Source organism: Solanum verrucosum, unplaced genomic scaffold (assembly GCF_900185275.1).
Source record: "Solanum verrucosum unplaced genomic scaffold, falcon-dt-bn FXZP01000008.1, whole genome shotgun sequence".
In the NCBI taxonomy this organism is placed as follows: domain Eukaryota; kingdom Viridiplantae; phylum Streptophyta; class Magnoliopsida; order Solanales; family Solanaceae; genus Solanum; species Solanum verrucosum.
The window spans coordinates 1,189,408-1,205,476 of record NW_026020195.1 but is presented as its reverse complement, the minus strand read 5'-3'; positions in this window follow the sequence as shown (position 1 = coordinate 1,205,476).

The following is a 16,069-nucleotide window of genomic DNA, read 5'->3' as shown; positions in this document are numbered from 1 at the left end:
CTTCCGGGAGGTCCAAATTCGGATGAATACACAGGTCTTCGTAGCTCAATCCGGCGACCTCAGGAATGCAGTTCAATTCTTTCATGGCCTTTCTAATTTCTTCCTTCATACTGTCTTGGTGGTCTCTTCTTTTGACCTCCACTCTCTCTCCCTTTACTCATAGTGGTCAAGCTCCGAACCATGGACGTCATGCTCATTGGGGATCGGTATTTGGAAAGTGGCCTTTTGTGGTAGTGGTGGAGCAATAGAGGGACTTTGGGCATTTTGAGTGGCTTGGTAATTTTGAGGGAAAGTCTGGGGGTTGGTATGTTGATTTTGGTAATTGAGGGAAATGTGCGGGCGGTTAACATTTTGGCTTTGAGGGGGTAGGCCAGTTTGGTAGTTTGCATTGGGGGAAGGGAGTGGCGCTTGGAGGTTGGTATTTTGAGAAGGGGGTGGTGTGTGATAAGAGGCTTAGGCGTAATGGGGGTTTTGGGTGGTAAGGTCAATGATGGAGGGTTTACGAGCAGGGCTTAAAGGCGGGTTCTGAGCTTGTTCCACGTTAGGAGGGGGAATTTGAGCTGGAGGTCTTCCATCTGGTTGAGCATTGACAGCAAGAATCGGAGGAGGCAAATCATTTTTTCTCTGCATCTCGACCCTCATCTCAGCAATTTGTTGCATCAGCTGCAGGATCAGTTCATTCTGATCAGCAAGGGTGGGCTGAGTCACCACGACATCAGTAAGGCTGGTTTCTTCGTTGTTATCACCCATTGTGTTTTTCCCTTTTGTGAACTTTGATTGGGGAAGGAATCTGTAGGACCTTTAGATCTAGTGAAATAAGGATGATCAGCCAGCTTATCGACACAGACCAGTTCTAACTACCTGTTGAGAAAAACAACTCAAAGGCAAATCTGTTAGTATTAGCTCTGGATAAATAATGCAAGATATCACATAGAAAACAGATAAACACATAGAAGTTGCTTTGTCTGAGAACATGTCAACCCACGAATAGTGGGGACTGACTTTTGAACAAGCAGGAATTTGCTCGTTTTTTTTATGCTGAGGTTGGTGACTCAGAAAGGTTAAATTGCGTTGAGCTAAGGTCTTCTTGCTGCATCTTCTGGCATCTGTTGATCTGAACTTAATGTTTCCTTGTAGAATGAAGGGAAAAGAAAATTTTAAAAGATAGGGGCCGGGCCTTGAAAGGCTGCCTACGTATCTCCAAAGGAGAATTCAGGCCCTAGGTAGTTCGAATACAGAAGAAGTTTCATTTTCATTCATTCATTTCTTGAAGATTACAAGGAAAGTGAAAAACAGACAATAAAGCTCCTAAAAGACAAAATGTGCCTCCACTCAGGCCATTCTTTTTCTGATTGTCGCATTAATCACGAGGGGTAAACTCATATGTTTCGATGGTGGTTTTCTCATTCCCTTCCTTCCACCATCCCTGAAGAGGTGGCCTATAGACAATTTCCTCCCCAGTATCTTCTTCAGTAGCTTCAGGTCTAGCACCTTTGGGATCACAGTTGGCGGCATCTTGGCTGAAGAAAGAGTGTTTTCCACGTGGCTTCTGAAGCATCAAGGTTATCTCCTTGAGGGCATCGCGCTTCTTCCGCACGGCAGCTATCTCTTCATCTATAACAGCATATTTTGTCATCTTTGCTGCCAATTCCACGTCTAGTGCCGCATTTGTTGTTCGTGCGATTGCGGTGGCAAACTCCACTTCTATTCTCCTTTTTCTGGTTTCTTGGATATCTTGTCTGAGCCGCTGTAATTTCATCCTCAAATCCTCTTCAGTTAGCTCTATGTCGATACTCTTTCCTTTTTCCATCTTAGCTGCAATTTTACCTTTCATGAGATGATAGAGTAGTGACTTAGGATTTGATAGTAGGATTTTATTTCTGACTGAGAAACTTAAGACTCATGGAATTTTGGTCGGACATTTTGGTAGTGACTTGTATTTGACATTATTCAATTTTTGTGTATATATATATATATATTTATTTATTTATTTTTTTATTTTTTTTTATTTTTTATTTTTTATTTATTTTATTTTATTTTGACAAGGAGTGGGCTAAAATGTCCTCATTCAAAGCAACGTACCACACAAACAGTTAAACACACAAGTAAACAGGCAAATTTCGCGTCCTAAACATGCATGTGACCCTTTTGTGCCAAGGGTAGGCCTAGCGAATTGAAGGATGTATTGCGCCATTTAAAACAAATTGTTGCACCCCCAAAACAGAATTCATAAACAATAGAGAATTCATTACAAAATTAAGTAAAGGGATACATCTTTTAGGGAAGAGATAAGTTGCAAATACAAAAACATCAATCCCACGCAGGGGAATAAGATAACTAAAATGCTGAAGGACCTGCTCCTCCTCTTGCTTTTTCCACTTCTTCACGAATGAGAAACTTGCTGGTTATCACATGCGGCTCAGCGAACACAGCTTTGGAAGACATTGACACGCCCTGGAGGGTGTTAAGCTGTTCATCAAAGTTCAAGTCAAAACGCATCAGGCAGGATCTCGCGTCAGCTAACTCTTGCGTGGCAAAGGCTAATGCCCTTTGGCTTTCATATTCTCTATGCTGGAATTCTTGTTCCCTACGCAGGTATTCTTGCTCCCTACGTTGAAACTCTTGCTCTCTTCGGTCCCATTCCTGCTGAAAATGGTAGGCTTGGATTTGGAGCCTTACCTGGACATCTTCAATTTGTTGTCCCGTGCGTGGCGTTGGGTCAAGTGTACCACGCAGATCATTCTGCAACCATTTTTTGTATTCATCCACATACCCGGCTTCATATCTATTTTCTGTCATGCTCTCTTTTAGGTTGACCCGTCCAGACCATTCTTGACAAATATCCTTCGCGTGAGGTATCTTGTCGCACCCGTTGTAGTCAAAGACATAGCGGCTAGTGTCTCCTTTGAAAGGTAGAATCTGTCTTCTGCCGAATTGCCGCATTACTCTGCTAGGATTGTAAGGTCGTACCCCTCTAATGCCAGGAAGGATTAGGAAAGGACACTTAGCCCCCTGAATAGCTATTTTTTCTGACATGAAATCTTGAAACATCCATTGTACGTCTTCCTCTTTTATGTCATGGAAGACTTTGGCCCATGATTCCCTAGTGCTGTGGATCTTGAACCTGTTGTTGCTCAAATGAAACTCGTAATGGTCGAGGCGGCTTTCTTTTTGTGGTTCGGCCAATTTCTGTTTCTGAGTCTCGTATGTCTTCACCAGATGTTTAGACATCCACCACTGTAGCAAAATATTACAACCTTGAAAAAATGGAAAAACCCATTTTTGCATTGACCCAAAGATCGGTAGATGTCAGCCAGAATGATCGGGGCTAGGTTGAAGTATTTCTTAACTTGTCCTTTCTTACCAACACCCTCGAAGATGGCGTGTGTAACCATGACGACCCGAGTATCAATTTCATTCCCTTCACCTTGAGGAAATACCATCGTCCCTAAGAGGCATACAACAAATGCTAAAGTTTGAGTTTGACTCCAACTACTGCGACTGAGAAACTCATTTGGAAAATTCTTATAATAGTTCTCGTGTCCCCACCATTCGTAGAATTTCAGAAACGGAATACTCGAGTGTCTAGCCAGTCTGCATTTAGCAATAACAACATGTTTTTTAGTTCTGTGCTGGTTGGCTTATCTGGTAGCAAAATGTGATGATCTGGATGATTTTTCCTTTTCTGGCACATTCCGACACTGTCTAGGCAATCTCTGATTTCTTCAACAGTTGGTGTCATTTCAACATCTCCGAAGCGAAACACCATCCTCTCATCGTCCCAAAATCGAGTGACCACTTCAATGAACTTAGGCCAGACTCTGAGATTCATTATTGACGGGAGGTGACCTAAGTGAATGGAGAGTTCTCTTTTCTGATATGCATTGAGATTGTACCACCATACACGGAGGAGGTTTGGCGTCTCGGTGACAATTTTGAAACTCAAGTGTTGCTTAGCCATCTACAAAAACATACAAATAATTAGATACCCCCTAAACCCAAGATACAACACTTTGTCAAATAGCGCATACATCGTTCAAATACGTAAGTATGAGCGTCCGTTCGGGCCGTGGACCCTTTGGACTCAAGGTGGTCTTTCTAATGGACCCGACACGCCTTGGGTATTGGGTCATCTTAGGCCAATGCGCTAAATTTCAGGGATTTGGTCTTGCTCTATCCTAGTATGACTAAGAGTGGGTTTTCTTTAAAGTGGATTGGTGACCCAAGCGGACTACTTGGGCCGAGACAATTAACGACCGAGAACAATTTGGTTAACGAACGACTGCGACCCGCATAATCGTCATTTAAGTGAAAAGAAAAAAAATGTCATTTGACGGAATAAATGATATGGATGCAATGACAGTTGATATCACAATTTAAGCAAATAAGACACATTTGAGGTAAAACAATTCAACAAATATTAGCAAATAGTCAAAGAGAGTCAAGTCATTATGGTTAGAACCTAATTGAATCCCCAGCGGAGTCGCCATTTCTGTTGTGCCGTAATTGTCCTATCTTTAGAAAAATTACTTCTTTTGAAATGTTCTAAGTATAAAACATTTTTAAAAAAAATACTTAGAAAGAGTCGCTACTTAATTTTTTAAAGAAATTAAGAAAACTTATAGTTTTCAAAGATTTAAACAGAAAAAAATCATTTGAAAATACCAAAGAGGGTTCGGAGTTCAATTTACACTTCGAGAAGGGTTTAAGCATTCGAAGTGTCCGCTAACATGCGGTTGACCTGCGACTTGACTAAAATATATTTTGACTATTTTTAGGAAAATGGTTTAACATAAAAGAAAAATGTGATAATTTACAATGTTCAATTAACTCTGAAGAATAGTTAAATAACGAACATTTTATATTTTATTTTTACCTTTTGGAGAATGAGATCTGAAATGAAACATTTGAATTAAATTACAAGTGATTAAAATATTAATATAAAACTAGATTAATTCATTTTTAGACCAATTAGATAAATTAAAATATGAAAACCATTTCTTATTATTTGATTAACCTCTTCTTCTTTTTTTTTTTTTTTTTTTTAAGAAAATGACTTAAGTAAGTATATTTTATTTTTATTTTTTACTATTATTTATTATTTTTAATCAATTGAAAAGATTTTGACTAACACATTTTCAAAGTTTATTAAAATTAAAAAGAAATAGAAAAAAAAAAAAAAAAAAACTTCAACTTAGAACAATTTTGAAATGAGTGAAAAAAAACGATTTAAATGAAGAAAACCCTTGTAAAACATATCTTTTAAAAAAAAAAAATTTAGGAAAATAATTTAACATAAAATATATAATATTTTACGATATTCGATTAACTTTGATAAAAATAGTTAAATAAAGAATAATTTTTTTTTAATTTTTGGAAAAAAAAAAAGGATCTTAATTGAAGCAACTTGGTCAATTAGGACTTTAACAAAACTAGATTAATTAAGATTTATTTACGTCATTTTTTTTTAGAAATAATAATTCGAACCAACTTGGTAGATAAACCAAAAAAAAATCTTAATCTAATTAAAGATACGTGAAAGTTTTGACTTTAGAAAAAAAATAAAAATTTAAATAAGTATAAGAGTTAATAAGAATGAATTATTTTTAAAGAAAACTAACATAAAGAATATGGTTCATCTTTTGGGGAATTTAATTAAATTAAATCGCAAAAAAAAAGAAGATAAATGAATAATCACACAATTAGATAAGTTAGATGAAGAGGAAATTGAACTTGGGCCTCTCTTGGGCCCAAATTCGCTACCATTTTGGGATTTAACCCCAATTTCCCTTTTTGTATACATCAGCTGTATATCGGTGTATATTGATGTATACAGCCCCTTTTTCTGCGTTTCGAGACCTGTACGTCAACTACAAAGACTTGTTCATCGTTTTCTCAAAGTTGGCTGACTCAATAAAAGAATTTTGGGCTTCCGTGGCCCTCTCGGAAATGTGAAGTAAAGAAATCCATTATGGACTCGGAGAGGATTCATACAAAAAAAAAGGCAAGAATTAGCATTCGCATCAAATAGAATAAACGAAACGCAACTTAATTGCAATAAAAAGCTATTTAAGAAACTCGAAACAAAAATGCAACCAAACCCAACTATTAAAACTAAAATGACGAGTAACTTTTAAGGGAGACAAACAACAAAAAAAAAAAAAAAAAAAAAGCAAGCAAGCTTAACAAATGTCAAGGATCAACAATCACAATTTTCCTACCCGAAAGTAGCACACGCATATATACTTGAATAGACAAAAGTAAGGGTCATCAAAAAGAGGCAACAAGGGTAGATTATATTATATAGAATATGTGACCAACAACCAACATTAAACAATGGCAAACCAAAAAAAATGAGAAAGAGAGCATGTTGCACTATTGGCAAATAATATATTTCATGCGATAAACAAACTAGCACTACAAATGGAACTTAGTGATGCTAATTTATTATGCCAAAGGGCAGAAAATTTTAAAGACAGCAGTCAGCCAAGTTATTTTAGAGGAGATTATTGTCACATTCAATCAACTAAACACGGCGAAGGTATTATTAAGCAGTAAAAATCAGCTATGCTAAAACACACAACACATTTCGAAATTCAAGTTGGAACAAGAATGTAATTTTAAATGCTTGACATTCCGGATAGCAACTCACTGGTGGTCTTAATCCTTAAGGCATCGACCAAACTAAGTAAAAAAATGAAATTTTTTTTGAAGGAAACATGTACCAATTTTAACAACCATAGCGGCATGCTAAAAATGAAGCAAAGCAAAGACGGGAGGATAGCTATACATTCACAATCTTGCATACTCACAATATGTCAAAAAAAATAAGCCAGAAATTGGTATAAAGCTTACAGAAAGAAACTCTAACAAACAAAAGGGCGAGTTCTTTTAAATAACAGGAAGGGATAATGCAAACTCACACAAATCGATAGCATGTGAGACTAAATCAATTTTTCGCATAGTGTCTGGCCCCAAATCGCTAAACTAGTATCCACATATTCCGAAATACCACAACTTAGGAGACAAAGAGGGTAAACGATATATAATAAACTTGAAGAGAAAACTAGCAACAGAGGAGATGCAATCTGGAAAAGGGAAATAAAGCTCGAACACCAAAATGGATTCAACAAAAACAACCGAGTGAGAGGGATCAAAATGAGCCATCATGAATACGCTGCAAGAACTCGAGATAGCAGCAAATATGATATGTAACTCAAAGTATTGACGCATTTCTTCATTCACTCAACTTGAAGTGAAAGAATGAAGGGTACGGCGTCGAATATTAAGCAAATAACATGAATTCATAATAAACAGGAACAAACTAGGACTAATACGGTCATTTCGGAAACCGATCACGGGCTATATGAGGACTAAGGCGAGAAAAATATAGCAGCATGTCACCAAACACATATTCGAGTCACAATCGAAACCGAAAGATGAAATAGTAGACAAAAGAAGACGAAGAACTTCTATTCTTACTAATATCTGGAAGCAAATAAACCATATTTGAGGAAGCAAACCGGGTTTACATGGGAAAGGAATGAACTAAAAAAAACCGATTGACTAAACAAAAGCCATACTATTGACTTGAACCCAAACAAAAAATCGAAACAAACCAAATTTCTATCATTCGAATAACTCGACAGTTAACATACTAGCATTTTGAATATATAACCGAAATACGAACTGAAACAGGGGTTACCTTTTAAGGTGCAGCAAACTGAGACCACGGCGAGCTAGAACGACGACAGCAACTTTCACACCGAAATACGACCCGAGAAACTCGAACGAACAAAACAAAGAGAACGAAATCAAAGACTGAACCAAACAGCTTCAAGAACTTTGGTTTTAATGTAATTCTTCCTTTCAGATACTTAACTAATTCTTCATATTTTTTTCTCCTCCCTTAAACGAGAACAAGAAGAGGGTATTTATGGAAAAGGGAATTGGGGTTCAGAATTGGGGGGGAGGGGGGGGGAACGGTAGAATAGGAATTCGAAAATCGATCCCCCAAAATTCAGAATTTCAAAGGCCGAGGAGCTGCTCGTTATACAAAATTTCAGCCAAATCCCACTAAATTCAGACAAACGGATTAGTGTGGACGGCTTCGATTAAGTCCACCGCCCTTTCAATCGACGTGGCGCCATCTTGTAGCCACAAGGTCGATGGGACGCAGTTGGTAGGGTTGGAACGAGTTGATGAGGGCAGAGGAGGGAGACGCGGAAAGCTGCTGGCTCTGTGAACTCCGCTGTGTGATTTGACTCCATTTTGTGTCGTTGCTGCTGCTGTTTTTGACGCCATGTTCACGCCATTTGCTCGTTGCTCTGATGTTGCTGCTGCTTTGTCGTTGAAATTGAAAGGGAAAAAGGGGATAGGGCCGGGTCATCTTTGGTATTTAATTGGGCTGGCTGTTGTTGCTGTAATGTTGTTGTTGCAATGAATTATTGTTGGGCTGGGAGATTGGAATTGCATTTTGGGCCAAAATTTGGTCTTGCCAATATTGAATTAAATGATAGGCTAAAATTGAAAATTCAAGAAGGCTAAATGAATTACAATTATAACCAATCGAAGTTAGAACTTAGCCAAATTGGATTTTTTTGATGAATTCAGCTAAAGATAAATAAGATGAATTAATATAAATTAATTAATTAGCTTCTTAATCTTAACAAATTAAAATAATTACCTTAATTAGAAACTAAATAATTTAAAATATAAACTACTATATGAACAAAACTAATATCCTTTTGAGACTATTTTTCGAATATTCATAAAATACATTAATTGCTATATACGTAATTACATAAGATATATTATTTAGAAAATCATAAAATGACAAAATTACTTTAAACTATCTTGGAAAATATTTTGACTATTATAAAGTCAATTATTTCAACTCGTTTGGAATTTAAGAAGCTCGATGATTAATTTACCTTGTAGAGGTCTAAAATTGGGTGTCAACACTGTTCAAGTTTTTGAATTCTACATTACAACACAAATGCATTTGAACTTCATTTTATCCCCAATTTCTATGAAATTTTAGATTCGAAAATGCAAATAAACAGCTCATTCTTCCGAGTTCATGTTTTTGAATTCTACATTACAACACAAACACATTTGAACTTCATTTTATCCCCAATTTCTATGAAATTTTAGATTCGAAAATGCAAATAAACAGCTCATTCTTCCGAGTTCATGTTTTTGAATTCTACATTACAACACAAACACATTTGAACTTCATTTTATCCCCAATTTCTATGAAAGTTTAGATTCGAAAATGCAAATAAACAGCTCATTCTTCCTCCTGTTCATGTTTTTGAATTCTACTTTACAACACAAACACATTTGAACTTCATTTTATCCCCAATTTCTATGAAATTTTAGATTCGAAAATGAAAAGAAACAGCTCATTCTTCCTCCTATTCAAGTTCTTCAACTCTACATTACAACACAAATGCATTTGAACTTCATTTTATCTCCAATTTCGGTGAAATTTTAGATTCGAAAATGCAAATAAACAGCTCATTCTTCCTCCTATTCAAGTTCTTCAACTCTAATTTACAACACAAACGCATTTGAACTTCATTTTATCTTGTGAAATGTTAGATTCTAAAATGCAAAGAACAGCAACAACAACAACAACAAAAAAAAAAAAAAAAAAAAGAAGCTAACCTGACATTTCTTCAATTTCTATGCGACCTGTAAATTGCAGAAGAAAAGGAATGTGAAAATTGAATCAAAAAGTGAACAGAACTCAAACTGTAAAAGAAAGTGAGAGATTACCAAATGTTGAATGCTTTAGGAATGAAGAAGAAGACGAACGAGTAGTTAGTTATATAGAAGTAGTTAGTCTGTTTTTTTTTCTTTCCCAATTCACCCTTTGATTTTGGGAAACGAGTAAAAAAATACCCCTAATCTATAATAATGACTCAAAAATACCCTACTTTTACTTTTTAGTCTAAAAATACCCTTCACAATGATTTTTCATTCAAATGTACCCCCTCCTCTTACTTTTTGATTTAAAAATTGTCACGACCCGAGCCTACACCCTGGACGTGGCCGGCACTCGAAGACCATTGCTGGTCCCCAAGCGAACCCTCATCCTAGCTGACTACAAGCGGAAAACTGATTCAAGCATACAAAGCTTAAAAACTGAAATAAAAGTTCATAAAACTTAAATACAAACTTTAAGTCCAAAGAAAACTCTGTATAATAAAATATATAGAACTCGCCATAAAAAGGCAACTTTAGTCTTTAAAATATTTAATAAAATAAATGATACAGACTTCTCAACTGTACTGACTATCTATGAAGCCTCTAACTGATAAAGATGGAAGTCGGGACAAGACCCACGACATCCTAACAACTGATATAACTGAAAGGTAAATAAAATCCTCCGAAAGCAAGGAGGCTCACCATAGCTAACTCGAACTCTCGGATGTATCAACGAAGCTCCTGTTGATGATCCTGAATACATGTGTCTGCATCATGAAAAGATGCAGGCCAAATGGCTCAGTACGTGGAATGTACGAGCATGTAAGAGGAATTCTAAAACATAAACATAAGCTTGAAACTTGATAGAAATGAAACATACTTACCTCTTCTCAAACTTACTCAACTCAAGGAATACTCAAGGGTACTCAAAACTACTCAAACTTACTCAACTCAGAAATACTCAAGGATAAGATACTCAACTCCGAGATTAGATACTCAACTCAAGGATATGATATTCGACTCAAAGATATGATAATCGACTCAAAGATATGATATTCGACTCAAAGATATGATATTCGACTCTGGATACTCAACTTTGAATACTCAACTAAATATGACTGAACTCATTTCAATATAAAGCAATTTAAAACAAGTGCAATATAAAGAAACAAACTGTTTAAAAACATGCTGTCAAATCTGTGTGTATGCAAGGATACAACATAACTCTGAAATGTATATAAAAATACAATAAACTGATGTATATAAAAATACAATAACTTCTGTGGGAGTTTCTCTAACCGACAACCATCACATAAGAGCTATAGTGATGATACAGCGATCTACCTCACGCTGCCAGCGCATCCTATACCCGGCCAAAGGTATAGGACCTGAACTACTAATGGATCCACTAGTCTATGTGAAAAAGGTTCATCTAAAAAGTATGACCCTTTTCTACCCACGATGGCTACATGGTTTATGGGGGCTGTGAGTTGTCTGAACTCTCCCCCATATCGGTGCTCAATACTACTCCCAAAATATACTAGCTCTTATGTTTTAAAAACATACTTTTTTTTCTGATGATTTGAGATAATTGCTCAAAAACTTAGCTCAAAGGCTATCTTGGAAATCTCAGTTTCCCTGCTTGCTTCATTTAGAAAGCTATTACTCTTTTCTGAAAACTAGCCCGAAAGCCCTTTGGAAATCTCAGTTTCCGTTCTTATTTAAATGTGAAAACATTTATAAACTCTTTGGGAATACTTAGTCCCCATATACTTTTGAAGAAAAGGACTTCAAACTTTACTCTTTACTCTTTACTGAACTCAAAACTTAAGTCTTTAAACAAAGTTAAAACGTTTGTAAAAGACTTCTTAAAATATGGTTCTACCGAATTATGGACATGAACTACTAAATGCAAGGTTTTCAATAACCATAGATAGAACTCAAATACTTGGAACTCAAGAACTTCAATGATACTACTAATTTCAAGAATGCTCAACTCAGAGGGTTCATGCGGAATTATGAGCATGAACGACTCAACTCAAGGACTCAAAGATACTTCTCTTCTCAAGACTGCTCGACTTATAGGATTCATGCGGAATTATGGGCATGAACAATTCAACTCAAAGACTTTATGGGTAACATGTAATAGTCCCATGCTTAGAAATATAATCTCAAAGGGGATTAAGAACTCAATACTCAAGACTTAGAACTTGAAGATACTACTCCTCTTAAAGATACTCAACTTCTGGAGTTCATGCGGAATTTATGGGCATGAACGACTTGACTCGTAAGTCTACATAACATTACGAAACTCATGTATGTGACTCTTCTCATTCTCTGACTTACTTCCTCAAAACTTAGTTCAAATCGATAGTTGATCTCAAAGGATTCACAATTGAACTCAAAGGCTTTCTTGAACTCTACTCTTAACTCTCTCTTGAATTTGAATTATGAATTCAAGAGTTATGATTCATGATATGAAGGATCTCAATAACAATATAGATATTCGATAATTAGGAATAGAACTTTTAAAAGAAACATGAATTCAAGAACTCAAAATCAACTTATCTCAAGAATACTCAAATCTAGGGAAAGTATCCTAGATTACTCTTTTTCTGATCTAAAAGTAGATGTAGGGCGTGAGGACGAACTAGTCCAACACTATGATAGCCTTACATACCTAGAAGAACAAGATTCTTGAAGAATCTTGAAGAATCTTTAATAATCTTAAAGAAGAACTTGATTAGAAGCCTTGAAACCCTAGCTTGAAGGTAAACAATCAAGAAGACCTTTCTTGAGATTCTCGAGTTAGTTTATTAAAATCTCTATAGCCAAAAATTATGATTTTCATGAGTGAAGATGTAAATCTAACTGTTTTGAGCCTTTTATTAGTCAATAATTCCATTTATGGTTTCTTGGAGGTAAAAAGACAAAAATGACTCTTTTAAATATTTTCCCGTCGGCTAATTCGTAACAGCACTGTATAGGTTACTAAAATAGTTATAACTTTTTACTCATATATTGGATTGACGTGAAACTGGTGGGGTTGGAAAGTAGATTCAATTACCTTTAATTGGATAGGCTATGGCTCACGTAACTCTTAATATTCTAAGAGATATGGTCATTTAAAGTTGACCTAAGAAGAATCTTACTTCAAAACTTAATGAAACTTCAAGAACACTTATCAATAACTCATCAAAAACTCTAATCTTTAAATTTCAAGAACGAAATTACGCTGAATAAATCATGATTGACGTGTGGGTGAAAGAACCCAACACTATGGAAGCTTACATACCTCTTAGGATCAAACCCATGGCGAAAATCCGCAACAAGATGCAAGAATCTCGACGAACGCTTTCATCCTTTTTCTTTTCTCCTCTTTTCTCTTCTTGAATTCTCAACTAAAACCCTAGGTGTATTTTAGGATTATAAAACTGAACCTAATAGGATTAGACCCTTGAAATATTACTAAAAACGAATTACATCAGGTTGGGTAAGGAAAAGACCAAAATACCCCTCTTTATTTTCGGCTAACTTTCCTTAACTGGACAACCTATCTTCAAAAGGTCATATCTCACTCATCCGACCTCGAAACATAGCAAACTCTGCGGCGTTGGAAAGATAATTCAAAGATCTTCGCTACGGTATTTGGTAGCACACCTAATTCATCCTGAGCTAGGAGTTATGGTTGTTTGAAGTCGACCCAAAACTCATACTTAAGCATAACTTGCAAAAATTCCAATTTTGCTATTTCCAATTTAATTCTTTTTGAAACTCAAGGTGCTACATCTAGTGACCTTAACACTTAAGAAATTTTAAATTCCTTGGTAAAATCTCACTCACTACGAAGAACGGTTCGAGTGTTAGTTCGAAAATTTTCTGGGGTGTTACAAAAATACTCTCAACCCCAATTTAATTAAATTATATTCTTTTACTGATTTGTTAATTCTTTTATTTGTTTTAAAAGAAATTTTTTTACTATTATCTCAATGATGGGCTCTCGAAGATGGAGCGATTCACTTTAGCTTGGATAAAGTTTGAATTTAAATAGGAAGTTTTCACAGATAAATTTAATTATATTTCATAGCTATAATTTGCATATGTATGGGTTGTAGTTATAGTTTAAGTTGTCTCGTTTGTATAATTCGCAGGTTGTATAACTCGCGGGTGAATTTGTATAATTCGTGGGTATGCTTGTATAATTGAGCTATTTTTGTATAAACGCAAAATAACAAATTTATACTAACACAAACACCTAAATTTTAAACAATTATATAAATTATATTACACAAAATTACATTATACAAAAATTATACAAATTATATTATACAATTATACAAACGTGTGAATTATACAAACTCGAAACTCCAACCCACGTAATTATCACTGAATGTTGGTCGCAAGTGGTAATTAACTAAAACTATAGCTATGATGACTAATTAACTAGTATATATATATTTGCTTAACCATGTAATTTTCCCAATTTAAATCATCATCATTGGCTTGCTTGGTCACTTTCGTGATAAGGTGCTTAAAATAATTCTGAATTATATATATTTTGGAAATTAAAAGAATTGTTGGTTGAGGGAAAGGTAAGCTAGAAAATTCGTGAATCGACGTCTCCCTAACAATTAGACTTCCAAAGAAGAGGAGTCTGATTGCCATTAAACCCTTTATAGAAATCGAGAAAATATCCAATCCAATTTCAATATTGGATAGGATTCACCAGCCGCCAGACATAACATACAGTATTTGACGACTTTCTTATATTCTATCTCCACCCCTATCACCACTATAGTATTGTCACTGCTTCAATGAGGTTATTACCAATACATCTAAAAAAATTGGATTTGTTGAGTTGTAGAAATGTATTTGAATTGCACGCGTATAACCTAATTTTTTCTAGTTCATATTAAGTGAATTATTGAGATTTTTTTTATAGTCTAAACTTAAAAGTAACTGAATTTTTCAAAGTTTAAGAGAATTGTTGACCCTATTTTTTTCTTCATATTTACCCTTGTTTTTATTGAGGTTCTTTACTATAGTTAATATTTTCTTAAAAAAATAGTTTGGGAATAATCAAAACGGTAATAAGTGTTTCAGTTTCCAATATTTCTGATTTCCTAATTCTTTTTATTTTTGTGAATTTATAACATTATTTAAATTTTCTTCTTTTCTAAAATGAAATGCAAGATTAAAAGCAATGCATAATTCGGTGGGAATTAAACCCAACATCTTATTATTATAATACATCAGGACTCAAGCTCAATATTTTAATTAACCTTTTACTGCTATGGAAATCATTGACATAATAGACCAAAGTGCAGCATGACTCACCTTGAGTCTTTAAGAATTTTCAAATAAAAATCATGAAATAGAATCACTTCTGAAGCAAAATTCCTTATGAGAAATGAATAGAAATGTGGTTGGCCATGCTTTCAATCTAACCAGAGAGCTCTCTATTCATTATTGTAGGGGAAAAGGGTTTGATATACTCATTAACTTTGTTATATAGAGTTAATATGTCCCTCGTTATGAAAGTGACTCATATATATTCCTACTGTTACACAAATAACTCACATATCTCATTTTCCTCTAACGTGAAAAATATATTTTTAAATTAGTTTTTTAATAATTTTTTTGAAAAAACATAATACATGTAGGAGTATATTTGATCCTTCTCACACTTTTTTCTTTTGACTAATTTTATTTATCCACTAATTTGAATTTATTATTTTGATGTCCAAATTTATTAATTTTTTCCACTTATTTTCTTATAAAATTTTACTATAGATGCCAGAAATATTTTTTCTACAGATATAAGAACTAAATTATAATAGACTAGTAAAATTACAACTTTTCGGCTATATTGTAATTTAGTTTTTGTAGTTGTAAAAAAAAAATTGGGACATCTATAATAAATTTTACAAGAAAATTATTGAAACATGAATAAATTTGATCATCAAAATAATAAATTTAAATTAGTCGTTGAAACAAAAAAAAAATACGTGAGAGGAGGATCAAACATACCTCATATGGATTATATATATATATATATATATATATATATATATATATATATATATATATATATATATATATTAGTGAAAGCTAATTTTTTCACTTCCATTAGAGGAAAAGGGTATATGTGAGTCATTCGTATAACAGTGGGTATATATGAGTCACTTTTATAACGATGGGTATATCAATTCTAAATGACAAAGTTAAGGGATATGATTTTCTAGCCCATTTAAAACTAGGGCTTATAAGCCCGGCCCATATAAGACCTTGGACCTTGAGGCTTGATCGGGGCTGGGCTAGGGTCGGCCCATGGGCCAAATATTTTATTTAAAAG